The sequence below is a fragment of the Poromitra crassiceps genome (genome assembly GCF_964638095.1).
Source record: "Poromitra crassiceps genome assembly, chromosome: 20".
Lineage (NCBI taxonomy): Eukaryota > Metazoa > Chordata > Actinopteri > Beryciformes > Melamphaidae > Poromitra > Poromitra crassiceps.
This window is the reverse complement of record NC_139637.1, coordinates 26,371,600-26,387,132: the sequence shown is the minus strand read 5'-3', so window position 1 is coordinate 26,387,132 and position 15,533 is coordinate 26,371,600. Positions and strand designations below refer to the sequence as shown.

The 15,533-nt window shown below is 44.8% G+C and overlaps 1 long non-coding RNA gene and 1 pseudogene across 2 annotated transcripts in view; both read right to left on the bottom strand.

Moving 5' to 3' along the window:
* LOC310795041 overlaps positions 1 to 15,533 on the bottom strand; it is a 664,395-nt gene that overhangs the window by 128,963 nt on the left and 519,899 nt on the right. The gene's annotated exons all lie outside the window — the stretch shown is intronic.
* Positions 14,071 to 14,970, bottom strand: LOC310794479 (putative inactive peptidyl-prolyl cis-trans isomerase-like 6 pseudogene; annotated as a pseudogene). The gene has a single exon. The product of its transcript is annotated as a putative inactive peptidyl-prolyl cis-trans isomerase-like 6 pseudogene (transcript).

Genomic DNA, 15,533 nt, shown 5'->3' with positions numbered 1-15,533 from the left:
TTGTTTGATATGAATGGACATTTGTGGTGGGAATGAACAAATACTGAAGGGTGACTGGAAGATCATGTTTCCTATATATAAACTTGTGTAAGAATAAGCAGGTTTGATAAACATTCACTTTGTCAATGGGTAATATATTATATTTTTTAAAGAGGGGTGCCGAAGGAGCGTATCTATTAGAATGAGATATAAATCTTAGATATTTCTTCTGTATGATGCATAATTTGTTGAGATATGTAGGATAAGTTGCCGCCCAGACAATGTTACAGTAATTAATGAATGGGAACAGAAAACTATAATATAAGGTGAGCTGAGGAGTGAATTAAAGGACAGACCTTCCTCAATATGCCAAAAGCATTTTCGCAGATGTTTTTGAGACAAGGTCAATATGATAAGACCACTTCAACCCGCTATCTATAATAACCCCTAGAAATGTAGTATGCTGAACTAATTCAATTTCAGTATTATTGATAAAAATGTATGGGTGAGGAGAAGGAGTTTGAACTGGATTCGTTGCGGGACAGGGAGCCAGTGGAGGTTCTGAAGGACGGGGGTGATGTGATCACGGGAGCGGGTGTCGGTGAGGAGGGGTGCAGCAGAATTCTGAATGTACTGTAATTTGTTGAGGACTTTGGGAGATGAACCGTGGACAACGCTATTGCAGTAGTCAATTCTGGAAGTGATGAAAGCATGGATTAGAGTTTGGGCAGCAGGGATGGAGAGTGATGGTGGAGACGAGCTATGTTTTTTAGATGGAAAAAGGCAGTTCTGGTGATGAGTTTGACGTGGTGATCGAATGAGAAGATGCTGTCAAAGATGACTCCAAGGTTACGGATGTGTGGTGAGGGAGACAGGGTGGATGTGTGGTGAGGGAGACATGATGTGTGGTGAGGGAGACAGGATGTGTGGTGAGAGAGACAGTGTGGATGTGTGGTGAGGGAGACAGGGTGGATGTGTGGTGAGGGAGACATGATGTGTGGTGAGGGAGACAGGATGTGTGGTGAGGGAGAGACGGTGGATGTGTGGTGAGGGAGACAGGATGTGTGGTGAGGGAGACATGATGTGTGGTGAGGGAGACATGATGTGTGGTGAGGGAGAGACGGTGGATGTGTGGTGAGGGAGACAGGATGTGTGGTGAGGGAGACAGGATGTGTGGTGAGGGAGAGACGGTGGATGTGTGGTGAGGGAGACAGGATGTGTGGTGAGGGAGACATGATGTGTGGTGAGGGAGACATGATGTGTGGTGAGGGAGAGACGGTGGATGTGTGGTGAGGGAGACAGGGTGGATGTGTGGTGAGGGAGACAGGATGTATGGTGAGGGAGACATGATGTGTGGTGAGGGAGAGACGGTGGATGTGTGGTGAGGGAGACAGGGTGGATGTGTGGTGAGGGAGACAGGGTGGATGTGTGGTGAGGGAGACAGGATGTGTGGTGAGGGAGACAGGGTGGATGTATGGTGATGGAGAGATGGTGGAGCTGTCGAGAGTGAGGCGGAAGGTGTGGGTGGCTTTGGTGAGGTTGTTGGGGCCAATGATGATCATGATGTGACCATTTGTCACAGTTGAGTTTGAGGACATTAGTTTGCATCCATGATTTAATTACATCACATTTTTAAACTGCACAACAGCCAGGAGGTATTTTGCAAAATATGGGGCCCCTACATGATTGCAATAGCGGATGATTAACTAATGATAACGAGTTGATGCTTACCCTGTGTATTATTATTATTCATTATTATTATTGATATTATTATTATTGTTGTTGTCGTCTTGAGTGGTTTGTTGGTTTATGTCTTGGTGTCTTGTAATGTTGCAGTTATATCCTTGAAAAGCAATAAAAAGTGAATCACAGAAAAGGTGAAAATAGCTATATAGATCAAAACCATGTGAAGGACCAGGCTGTAAAGATGCTTAATCACTGTTACAAAGTGGGGCATTTTTACATGACGAGACTTCTGAGCCCTGCCTCAAGTGGCCATTCGAGGAATTACAGCTTTCGTACTTTCGTACCGCTTTCAATTCGACAAGGGTTACTTCGTCCTCGTGGGAAAACCCTGTGCCTTGCCCCACTGGTAAGCTTACAAAAACACACGGTACTCTATACACAGTTTTCTCTGCCCCACTATGTATGTGACTTATGCTGATAAAATGGCTAGATCTTTAGTGCAGTTTCAGATAGATATTTAAGGCAAAGCGTTATTCAGAAACCAGTGGTGTAATGTAACCAAGTATAAATACTTAAGTACTGTACTTAAGTATTTTTTCGGAGTATCTGTACTTTACTTGAGTATTTATATTTCTGTCAACTTTCACTTTTACTCCACTACATTTCCCAAATAAAATGGATACTTTTACTCCACTACATTTCCCCCAAGCATCTTAGTTACAAAGTAAAATCAGAAGAAATTGCGTAGCCTGCAAGCGATCAGGTTTGGCAAATCAGTGCTCCTAGTTTGCAAGTTACGTTAATCACGATCCACACGCCATTCCATTTGGTGGCTGTAATGCATAACGTTGTTTGCCAGCGGCTATAAAAGTCAAGAAGAAGAAATAGACTTCCACTCAAGCCCAGGCATGTCTTTTGCTTGATTTGTTTTGCAACATTTACTTGTACTTTTCACTTTCAATACTTAAGTACATTTAATATCAGAAAATTACTTTTGATACTTCAGTACAGAAAATATCAAGTACTTTAAGACTTTTACTCAAGTAATATTCTAATGAGTGACTTTGACTTTTACCAAAGTCTTTTTCTGGGAATATATCTTTACTTTTACTTAATTATGGTTTTCGAGTACTTTATACACCACTGTCAGAAACACATGTAGCCATTACCAAAGCAGATCCCACATCTGTGAAGTGGTGGAAATGTGCTACAAGACATGAAGGTCGTTTTTGAAGGCAAACTTCTTCACCTTGCGCCTGCTTCAGAGCGGAGAGAGGAGAACACTCTGCACAGTACGAGATGTTTTGCCACTGTCATTTTTTCCGAAGTCACTTCGATGGAGCCCGGGCAGAACGAGACTCTCTGTGAGACTGCGTCCACAGAGGAGACTTAATGGACAGCAAATTGTCCTTGAAGTTTTTTCTGAGAAATCAAATTGCGAGAGGTGTCACCACCGCACTGCAGGGGACGGACACATGAAGTACGAGAGAAGGACAGGAGGACATCATCAAAAAGTACACGTGCTGATGGGGGACGAGGGGTGTTCTTTCTTTCTCGGTGTCCTGATTGCTTGAACGCACGTTTTCTTCTCCACAGCCCTTGGCAGCTTGGTCGCCACAATATGTCTGCATTGTAGGTTTCGGATACATATGCTTTGTTTCAAATTCACTTTGATATTGTAGGTGTGCAGAGAAACATAATATGTCGCGTTTTGTTTAAAATTCATGTTGGGATTGTATGTATTCCTGGTTTTAAAATAATCTTTAAAAAAAATCTGTTGTAAATGCAGCAGGAAGTAACTCTGGCAAACAAATCCACACAAGAAAGGTCACATGACAAACACATGGCGTGAAGTCACATGACTTCTTGAGATGTAGTCCTTAGTGTTTGTTTGCCAGAGAAGCGTCATGTGACATCATGCCGTCTGTTGTTGGACGAACAACCGTAATCATGTCCGCCAGCCACAGTTGAAAAGAAGGTGGAGAGTGGGACTTCCACTCCTTCAGAATAAGTCTCTTGGCGACAGTCATCCCCTGAGTCAGAGATTGCTGCACAGCCATAAGGAGGAGCAGAGAAGATTCAGAACAGCCGAAGATGGCAAGTTCCGCCTCCGGCTGAAGGGTTATTTTATAGGCCTTAGAGTAGACTACCAGTCAAATATTTTGGCCCAGAATCCGGATAGTGAAGAGCAAAACCAAAAAGCGTGTGATAGTGTGCCCTCTAGCACCTGACACCTATCACATAGTGGTGAGACAGAAGGGTGGATCCTGTGCAATCTAGACTTGGAATAGTGAAGTCGGTGAGTGACTTTAAATTGGATCAGCTGGTGTCTGCTTTAGATCGCCCCTAGTGGAACAGAAACGGCAGAATTGCAGTACCTAGGGCTGGGAGTTGTCACATTTAATCATATGATTCGTTAATTTGCATTTCACCTCAAACAAGACAGAACACTGCTTTCAAGTCTGAAATGTACCTACATTTGCTAGAAAGATTAACAGCATTTCACTTGTTCGCCAACTGGGGTGCTGCTTGATGACGTCACTAGGTTGACAGTACAGTACAGTACAGTACAGTACAGTGGAGTACAGGCTAGTTAAGTGTTGGTATTAAAGGGATAGTTGGGTTTGTTTGAAGTGGGGTCCTATCAGCTACCGTAAATTCCGGACTATAAGACGCACCGGTCTATAAGCCGCGGGACCAAAATTGACTATTTTTTTCTTCTATAAGCCGCACCGGTCTATAAGCCGCGGGTGTTTTGATGTTTAATTACCATATGAAAGGGTTCGTGCACAGAGAGGAATGTCGGGAAAGCGATGGCTGTTTGGGGAAGCTCCCATTTATTAACATTTCAACAAAACAAAACAAAAGTCAGGTCACTAATCCCCAGACAAAATCACACAACAATAGGCTATATGTGCAGCAAACCTGTAACCAGAGAAGTCAAGTCACTAATCCTCGTCTTCCTCTTCTTCCTGCGTACTGAAACCACCAAAGTCCTCATCTTCAGTGTCGGAAACGAACAGGTTCAGGGTGGCTTCGTCAACCACTCTCCTCTCTCCTTCATTGTCACTCAAAACCAACGAACTCCTCTTCATCACTGTCGGCATCGAACAGCCTCTGAAGCCTCTGACGGCCCTCAGCGCCAGCTGTGGCGGCGTCATCCTCTTCATCCCGCAGCAGTCCAGCGTTTTGGAACCCGTTGGTGATTGTGGATGTTTTCACACTCCTATAATATTCCGTGCTGAGACAGTTCCTCCTGCTGCACCGTCCAACGCCTCACCATTGACTCATCGATGCCCAGGTTACGCGCGGCTGCTCTGTTTCCCTCTTTTAATGCGAGATTGACTGCTTTCAACTTGAAAGCTGCGTCGTGTGAATTTCTGCGTACCTTCCCCATGGTAAGTGAGAGTGTTGCTTCTACTGCTCGTTCTCATGCTGTCGAGAACGAGCAAAGCTTTTTGTTTGGTGAAAGAATCCTCCAGGGCGCTTCTTGTTAACAGTCCGAGTGAGTGGCAGGTCGAACGTCAAAGGCACTTCATCCATATTTATGATCTGCTCCGGTTCGATGGAATATTCCTTGATCTTCCTTTGTGTGAATTCGCCGAAGTTTGTGATTTTCTCCTGGTAGTCGGGGGAGGGAGTTGATGGCCGAGTGGCCGTTTGCTTACCGTAATTACCATATGTAAGTGGTCACGCACAGAGGGGATTGTCGGGAAAGAGATGGCTGTTTGAGGAAGCTCCCATTTACCGTATTACCGTAACATTTCAACAAAACAACATAACACAACACCACCGTTGTTTATTTTTACAGTGCACACAGTGTCCGCGGTGTGGTGAAAAGAGGGCAAGAGAGGAAATTAAAACAGAAGTGGATTTATAGTTAGAAAGAGTGCTAAAAAAGAGAGATTTTATTTGTATTTTTTTTTTTTTTTCTGAAAAAATCCATAGATAAGACGCACCGTTATATAAGCCGCAGGGGCCAAAAAACGGGAAAAAAGCCGCGGCTTATAGTCCGGAATTTACGGTAGTTCCATACACTAACTGAAATAGGTACAGTGATCTGGGCCCTGAGCGCACCGTTTATCGAGACCCAGCACTCTGAAGCAACAGCCTCCACAGTTCTGTCTCTCTACTACACGGGGTCAAGAACTAAAACGTAATTTAGCCACCTAAAACAACGCCCACCTAAACAAATCGATATCTGTGTACACGCTCTATTTTGACCATTTTCAGCGCTTTACTTTTCCGCCAAACAGCCGTCGCATTCGGCACTGCTTTTTCTCCCAACCGTACAACTACCGTATTCCTCCACTAAAAGCCTGCATCAGCAGATCGGAGGTGGCGAGTGGGGGAGTGGCGATGGACAGCTGCCGCAAACAACTTACCAGTGTAAAAGAGAAAGACCCACATCTTTTTGTTTTCGCCCCATTCCGTCTGTTTTTCTGGTGGCAGAAGAAAATCATAAAAAGTTGTCAAAGAATTTGCACAAAACTTTGTGGAAAGCTTGATCATGATGCAAATAAGACCTGATTAACCTGTCATACCAATTGACCAAAGGAGTGTGTGAAGGTGGGTAGGGCTGCAACAACTAATCGATTAAATCGATTAAAATCGATGATTAAATTCGTTGGCAACGAATTTGATTATCGATTCGTTGCCTCGCGATTAGTTGGACCGCAGAGCCATCTGTTTTGTTGATAAAAAAACAACAGCTGACCGCAGCTGCTACAGCGCAGTGCTGGCTACGTCACTCCCTGGCCCCACTGTCGCAGAGCCGACTACGTCACTCACCTTGCGCACGTGCAGTAAACGACAAACAAGTTGAAATATGGCCGAAAAGGAGAAAGCAGCTCGACCCAAAACTTTGCAAGTTTGGGAGCACTTCAGATTAACTGGAAATAAAAAGTCTGTTACGTGCCAAATGTGCAAAGCCGATCTTGCATGGCATGGCAGCACAACGGCCCTGCGTGAACACCTTAAACGCAAACATGTTGGATCTTTGGATGGTGCCGGTGAAGGGAGCTCAGCAGCGGGGTAAGTTAACGTTACTACAAACTCGATATGCATGTAAACTAATCTTACATTATTAGACCCATGTGTATTGTTGTTTGAAGTGGAAATGTTCGTCTCACAGCAGATAGTTTGTTTTGTTTATCTAACGTTAACAGTCAATGCGCATTGCACCCGCATCCAGGTCATCAACGTTAACGTTAGCCGACCGGCTCGTTAACATTACGTCAGCTTGCTAACGTTAGTGGTAGAGCAGTGGTATGTAAACTCAGATAGTTTGTTTCGTTTATCTAACGTTAACAGCTGGTCGACAAGCATGGTGTGTTAAGCCGACCGGCTAGTTAACGTTACGTTAGCTTGCTAACGTTAGTGGTAGAGCTGTTGTTGTTGTCGGGTTGTTGTCCCTTGTTCATTGGTGTGTGTGTGTGTGTGTGTGTGTGTGTGTGTGTGTGTGTGTGCGCATCTTAACTCATTGAATGCCAAGGACGGACATGTTCGTCATTTCAAATAGTAACGTAGAGTGCCAAGGACGGACATGTTCGTCAATTGCGTTTTTTGACGGTGGGGCGTCGATCAAAGCCTTCTGCCTCTGATGTACAAATATTATAGCTATTGGATGTGTCTAACCTATTTTACAGAACCCTTAGGTGGCGACAGTGCTCTCCACATAACAGAAAGGCAAGGAAAAAACAAAGAAGAAGTCGTTATGGAAACGGAAATCGCATCGCATCCGTATGCATCGATATGCTGAAGCACGTTACTGCAGCTGTGCCTGCAGCAGCCAATCTGCTCCCACAATTGAGCCGCTCCGTGTCGGTTGCGACAGCAGATCCGCACATCCACACCGTGGAGTTGTTATTATTCTCAACTGGAAGCATCGTTGCCGGTGACAAACACACGCGGAACGCTGTAAAAAAGCCTGGCTGTTCCGCACCCTTCACTGTGCGCACAGCAAACTCAGCAGAGAGCCACCACAGACAGGAGGAGGAGTGTGCAGTTGAGGCGAGGCGGGGCGGGGCGGGGCGGGGGGGGGGGGGGGCACGCAGAGCAGCACGCAACACCCAGACAGACCCAGGCAGCAGGACAGGATTGACAAACGCAAGCCAGAATATCCGATACCCACCAGCAGCAAATCAAAACCAGCAAGAAGCTGCAACCAGCAGCGCACGCAGGGGCCAGCGCTGCTGGTTGTAGCTAAAAATATTATTCTGCCAAACAAAATTCCCTGGCCTAAACTGTTTTATTGAAGGAAATTATTTTTGAGGTGTGACTACATTAGAAAAGATTAGCTTCAGAGTCAGTGATGTGCTTGAAATGATTAATTTCACAAAAGGCCAATTATCTCAGCTTCTAGAAAAAAATTGCTTTTTTTGGATGAATCAAGCTATCTTCTCCGGCTCATAACTAAAGAACGGAAAATGGGATCAATAAACTTTTTTTTGCAGATGATAGAATAGAGTCTCATCGTTCTTTGTGCGTGTTCAGTGTTTACATAGTAATATCACACAATATTCTGTGGGCCTCGAGAAATCACTGAAAACGCTCTGAAACTCTGGCACTGGGAGCGTCCGTTCTCCAAAAGTGGCTGGCACTCAATGAGTTAATGTAAGGAGTGAGCTAGGACAAATTGCATTTGAGGCTTCTGTTATATAAAGGCCTTCTTTACATAAGCAATTATCAACTAAATCATCAATGAGTGAGTTTTATTGAGTTTTATGTTAATAGTGCTGTTAGGCATACTCACTCATACTGTCTTTCTCATTTCAGAAAAAAACAACTCACCATGAGGCGTTTCGTTGTGGGGAATGCGCGTTGTACTCCAAGCCAAGCAGCCATCATGTCAGGCAGTGTCCTCAACATGGTGGTCACCGACATGAGGCCCATGTCAATGGTTGGAGATACAGGCTTCATTGCCATGATTAACACCCTCCACCCTGGCTACACTCTTCCTTCAAGAACATTCTTCACAAAACTGATGGAACGAAAATATGAAGACACATTCCAGGAGGTGAAAAAGGCATTAAAGGCCACCACCAGCAAAATTGCAATCACCACAGATGTTTGGACAACTGTTGCAAACGAAGCATACCTTGGCGTTACTTGCCATTACATAAACGATGATTGGGTCATGCAGGCAAACACCCTGACCACCATGCCTCTGCACGAGAGACATACAGCTGCCAACATCGCAGAGTGGTTGGAGGAGGTTGTAGCTAGGTTCGAAATTCCTCCTAGCAAAATCATTGCCATTGTTCATGACAATGGTGCCAATGTTGTGGCGGCAGTAAAATTACTGGAGAAAGATCATGGGTGGTCTTCTGTGCGCTGCACTGGTCACACCTTGCAACTTGTGATTAATGATGCACTGAAGCACCCAACGATTGAAAAGGCTGTTGGGGCGGCAAGATGTCTTGTGGAACATTTCAAAAGAAGTGAGCTAGCCACCAGCAAGCTACGGGAGAAACAGAAACAAATGAACATGAACACAGATCCAAACAAGGAGCACAAGCTTGTGCAGGACGTGTCCACAAGGTGGAATAGCACATTTTACATGGTGCAACGACTGATTGAGCAAAGGTGGCCTGTAACGGCAACACTGTCTGACCCCTTTGTCACAAAGAGAGGAAAAGGGTACCTGGATCTGAAACCAGAGCAGTGGAGCCTGCTGGAAGAGGTTTCCACAGCCCTTAGGCCTTTTGAATGTGCCACTGTCTTCATGAGTGCGGAGAAGTACATAACCATCTCTGCAGTTCCGCCACTTGTGAAGGGGCTATTGAAGTCCACCCAGAGTGCTGCCTTCGAGTCAGCCCCGATGAGGGCTTTCCAGCACACTGTTACAAAGGAGCTGCAAGAGCGATGGGAGAGGGAGACTACTTTCTCAGACACAGCATCAAACACAGTGATCCTCTCAACTGCCTTGGACCCGAGGTTCAAAAGACTTAAATTTCTAACACCTGATGAAGTTCTGCGTGTGCAAAGCAGAGTGCAAACGCTTGCACTCAGAACGAGAAGGGCGATGGATGAACCGCAGCATGGCCGAACCAGTGCAACATCCACCTCAGCTGCTACAGCTCCTGCTGTCTCTCTACTTAGCTCACTCCTGGATTCTGAGGATGAAGAAGAGGATAGAGAGCAAGCAGACGACCTCCAGAGCAACGTGAGGAATGAAGTCCTCACATACTTTGCAGAGAAGAACATTGCCAAGGAAGAAAGTCCATTGCAGTGGTGGAAGGCCAACAAGGACAGATATCCCATCTTGGCCAGGCTGGCAAAGTCCTACTTATGCATCCCCAGCACCTCAACACCATCTGAGCGGCTGTTCTCTGCAGCAGGCAACATAGCTTCCAAGAAGAGAGCTAGCCTTAGCCCGGAGCATGTGGACATGCTAACATTTTTGCATTGCAATGCAAAGTTCCTGAAAGGAAAGGCTCAGGCTGTCACTGTGAGTGAGAGTGAGAGTGAGTGAGTGAGAGAGAGAGAGAGCGGGTGAAAGAGTGTAATGTGTATGATAAAGTGTTACTGCAGAAACAATTTACCTTTATGGTTCATGGCCTGTTGTTAAAGCTGTTTGTAGCAAATCCTGCTGATTTCCACTTTTCTTTATAAGTTATTATTGTTTAGACAACTCAGGTCCGTTCAAGCAACGTAAAAAAATACCTCTTTTTGCGCACTTTATGAAAAGAAAACAAGTTTACATCTTTTAATTTGCACATGTTGTATAGCATAAATTTGTTTTTTTGTGTTAGTCCATGGCCTGTTGTTAAAGCTAAAGCGAAGTGATTTTTATTTTATGTTTGTAATTTACAAGTTATTATTGTTAAGACGTTCAGTGCCAGCGACGCCATATGGCGTCATTAGAAATTTACCGTACAGTGCCAGCGACGCCAAATGGCGTCATAACTCCAAATTGTTTTTTTGACGGGGGGGTGTCGATCTAAGCTTCTTACGTCGCCTCTAACAATATTGTAGCTATTGGAGGTCGATAACCTATTTTACAAACCCATTAGGTGGCGACAGCACTCTCCTGATCAGAGAAAAAGGAGCCAAACACACAGAAATAGTCACTGGGCAAAATGAGGAAATCGCATCGCATCCGTCCGTATGCATCGACGTGCCTCCATAAACGAGCACAACGCCAGCTGTGCCCCCAGCAGCAGCATCCGCTGTCACAACTGAGCACTTCCATGTACGCTGCAACAGCACATTCACATAATCAGCATTATTATTCCGAACTGGAAGCATGCCAGCCCGTGACAAACACACGCGGAACCAAAAAGCTGAATGTCGCGCACCATTCACTGTGTGTGCGCAGCAAACTCAGCAGAGACTGAGAGCCACCAGACACATAAGACACACCCAGGAGGCGTGTGCAGTTGAGGGGGGGGGGGGGGGGGGGAGCACGGAGAGCAGCAGAGCAGCATACACTTCACCCAGACAGACCCAGACATCAGAAAATTAGCTTCAGAGTCAGAGATGTGCTTGAAATGTTTAATTTCACAAAAGGCTCATTATCTCAGCTCGTAGAAAAAAAGGTATGTTTTTCGTTCAATCAGGCTATCTTCTCCGGCTCATAACTAAAGAACGGAAAATGGGATCAATAAACTTTTTTTTGCAGGTGATAGAAGAGAGTCTCATCGTTATTTGTGCGTGTTCAGTGTTTACATAGTAATTATTAAAAAAATTATATGACTGTTTTAAAATGCATTGCGGCCTATGTGGCACAGCAAGCAACCTTTTGCCCAAGGGCCGTGGCACTGAAAGTGTTAAGACAGCTCAGGTCCGTTAAAGCACTTTATTTATTTATATATGAAGATATCTGGAGGGAGGAGAGGGGAGGTGAAGTGGTGAAGGGCTAAAGGAAGTAGGCAGTGAAGGAGAGGAAGTGAAGTGGTGAAGGGCTAAAGGAAGTAGGCAGTGAAGGAGAGAGGAAGTGAAGTGGTGAAGGGCTAAAGGAAGTAGGCAGTGAAGGAGAGAGGAAGTTAAGTGGTGAAGTGTTCATGTTCTTGAGTAAATAAAAACAGTTTTCTACAATTTAACTTGGTTGTGGTTTCCCCCTTTTTGTATGCAAGTTTGAAGTGTTCCAATATAAACCATTAATGAATACAGTATAAACAAGAATGTTTTGATGCAGACTTATGTTGCAGGGACTACTAGAATCATCGTAATGTTGGAATTGTATGCATCAGAACAAAGTGGTGTTTTTTTTCCATATCACTGTCGTGACTGCCTGGACGCTTATCTCACTCAAACGTACACAACTGCAGACTGCAGGCTCCCTCACTAACAAGTAATAACACACACACACACACACACACACACACACACACACACACACACACACACACACACACACACACACACACACACAGTCTGTCTGATGTGTCTGGGTTGAAGCTCTGATATCCATTTTCACAATCATGATGTTTCCTTTCATTAGTGGCTAGCCACGGATATCTTCCAGATATCCGCAATATTATCCACCAAGGCCGGTGTAATGAAAACCCGTTTAGTGTCCAGTCGCAAGTGATCTGATTACAGACTGAGTGCTGGAGGACGGAGAGAGAGAACGATGATAGATTAGGCGTGGGGGGGGTGGGGGGGGGGGGGGGATGATTTTGAGAAATGATCCAAAGAGGTTGATGTGAAGTTGATGTGACAGCGTGCACCGGCGTTGGAAGCCTGCGTAAACACAGCGCCATAATGGAAGTTGAGACGGAGTCGTCCAGAGTCGCTAATGTAAAATGATGCCTGCAATTACTGCTCAAAGCTGCAGGTCTGGGGGATGGTTCCGTAATACGGATATACTCACAAGAGGGTGAGGTGATGCGTCAGGAGGGACGCACGCGTAAGGGGGAGCTTAAAAGAGGACACCGTACCCAGACCTATTATGCAAACCCAATGAGTTCGCTATAAGTTTTTAGCTCTTTTTGCAACTGCTGCGCCTGTTGCTTAATGCACTTTTTATACTCTTTTTTAAAGTTTTGTTGTGATGCTTTTAAATGTCCATTTTATTCTCTTCTTTTATTCTTTTATTTTCCTGTCAACCCTTTTATGTGAAGCACTTTGAATTGCCTCTGTGTATGAACTTGACTTGACTTGCTGGATGTAGGGCATTTTGGAGTAGAACTCTAATCATTAAGAGCTGATTATAAACCTTGACATGATGTTGAGTTTGTTTGAATAACAGATTAGTTTAATTGTTGCCAATCCATATTAATTAACTTTCTTTCTCTCCCTGTAATTGCTGTGTTCAGGCAAAATTAGTTTCAAAGAATGAGTAATGAGTCCTTCTGTTATCACACTGTGTTGAAAATGTCTATCTCTCCCCCTCTAGCTTGGTTTTCCACTTTTTTTTTTAAATCTCTGTTTCTTTCTGGGTGTTTCCAGCAGAAAGGACAAGCTGTTGACAGCAGTGCGACTGAGAACCCAGCGTGTTATCGGATAAAAATGTCTCAGTTCTCCTCTCTGTCAGACTGTAGGAGCCAAAAATTACATTTTCAATCAAAGAGGCAGCCGGTGGTCACAGACCCCCAGAGAGAGAGATGAGTGAAGAGTGAAGACTGCATCAAGAGACAGTGGAGAGAGGAGAGCTGAGAGGGGAGATAACGAGAGGAATATGAGGAAGGAAGAGCAGAAGACGAGGACAGGGAGAAAAAAGATAGCGTACAAAGCTACAAACGTTAGCATTAGCAAGCAACGTTCTGCTGCTACGATAGCAAACAACGTGCTGCTGCTACAATGTGCTGGCTAATGTTAAGAAACTACCATTTTCATTTGGCCTCATCGTGTTCTGTTTCACACAATTTATTTTTGAGATAATGACTAGTCTATGTGGAATAGCCAGGCTTCATTCAGAAGGAGGCTACAGTACCTTCAAGGGCCGATAATTTGCCTAATGACTTATTTTCTTCAGCACTGGGTCTTTTTTACTCCCAAGAATTATGAGCCAGCCAGTTAATATTTTGTGGTAAACAGAATGCCTGGCCGTAAATGCTTGCTGGGCAGCTAAAATAGCAGCAGACAAGCTAAACCGTGCATACAAAATTCACCAGAATGCAGGAAATAAAGTCTTTGACACAATTTTTTTGGCCGTATTTACAGTAGGAGTGCAAGGATGTGTCCTATATTGCTGTAATGGTCACTTTGACTTGATCTTTCTGGAGTGCGGCCTTCATTAGTTCCTCACACCTGGTCTTCATTAGTTCCTCACACCTGGTCTTTGTAGCATTCAAAATGTTACTGTATGAAGGGCAGTGGCAGCTAGTGACACTTCAGTGGCAGGTAGTGCCATGGAGTGAAACGTAGTGACACCTCGGTGGCAGCCTCTGACACTGTGCTCAGTGGCACATCAGCAAAATGTTGGGAAAACTGAGTACGGTAATCAATGCTTTGGTATTAAGGCTCAAACACTCCACAATCTGCAACTCTACATTCAGTCGTGGGTCTTTCGTTGTAAGTCGGGACCTCTTCTAGTCTCCTCAGGACGCGTGAACCTTCCACCAGTTGACCAAAAGCAACATATTCCCTGTCCATCCAGGGAGCCGGCTGCAGGGTGATGTAGAACTGGGATCCATTGCTATGGTGACCTTGGTTTGCCATTCCTAGAATGCCCCGCTTGGTGTGGGAAACTGCAAAGCTCTCGTCTTCAAAAGTTGCTCCATAGACTGACTCTCCTCCGTCGCCTTTTGCTGCTGGAGAGATGTCTCCGCCTTGCACCCAGCCATTGGGCACCACACGGTGGAAAACGGAGCTGTTGTAGCAGAGCACAAGGCCGCTCTGGGACAGGCCGCGCTCTCCCGTGCACAGGGCCAGGAAGTTCTCCGACGCCCTTGGACACACGTCTGAGAACAGCTCAAACAATAGCCTTCCTACTGAGGTTCCTCCAATCTCTACGTCCATGAAGACAAATTGATGCCCTGTTCTACAGAGGTGTTTGGAGTAGCAGTCTTCGGTGAGGGCCTGATAAAACGCCAGTGGCCGGGTAGAAATGAACTGCCACTGATTCCGAGCCCAGCTGACGAGATCCTTCTCATTTCCAAGGAGATAACCATCCAGAAAGCACATCAGGTGGCTGGAGAACTGCCACACTTCTCCGCGCAGTTCCTTTTTCTTGTTCCACAAATATGTGACCCAGTCACATTCGAGCAACGAATGGATGGTTGGATCGAAAAATGAATCAGGAAACTTCTGTTTTAGTCGCTCAGCAATATTTGTGGCAACATGAAAATGACGTTTTTTAACCAAGCCGACAATTTCTAGATGGACTTTTGAGGGCACGACTGTTGACTTTGCCATGGCGAACAACACTCTATGGTGTAATCCTTCACTCTACCAGTCCTACTTATAGGCTCTGCAGAGAAGGATTTATGACATCACTGATGATGTCACAATGTCTATAATATCAGTGATGTCATCAATCGTTATCAGCAACGATATCACTGTTTAATCGTTGATGTCGCAATGTCTATGCATAATAACATCATCAGTGATCTATACGCGTTCAAGCTTCAAGTCAGAAAACCATGGATGCTAATAGCATCGGCTCTTAGACAGCAAACAGCTAATAACATTAACGTTTAATTGTATCGGTTTAACCAACTACCTGTACTGTCGGTATACTGATTGGTATGAAAGCATACAGTTGAAAATAAAAAAAATAACAAGGGCAAATTTGCAATTAGCTGTGACCAATGAGATGTCAGTCAGACATTCACTCCATTGTGAAATTTGACATTGATTTTTTTGGATCAACCAACATGGGCCATGACTGGTCAAAGCTACAAATGTGCCAAAAATGTGTTTTCAATTCATACACTCGAATTAGGATATACCCCGGTCTGTCCCAGCTACTTTCTGTG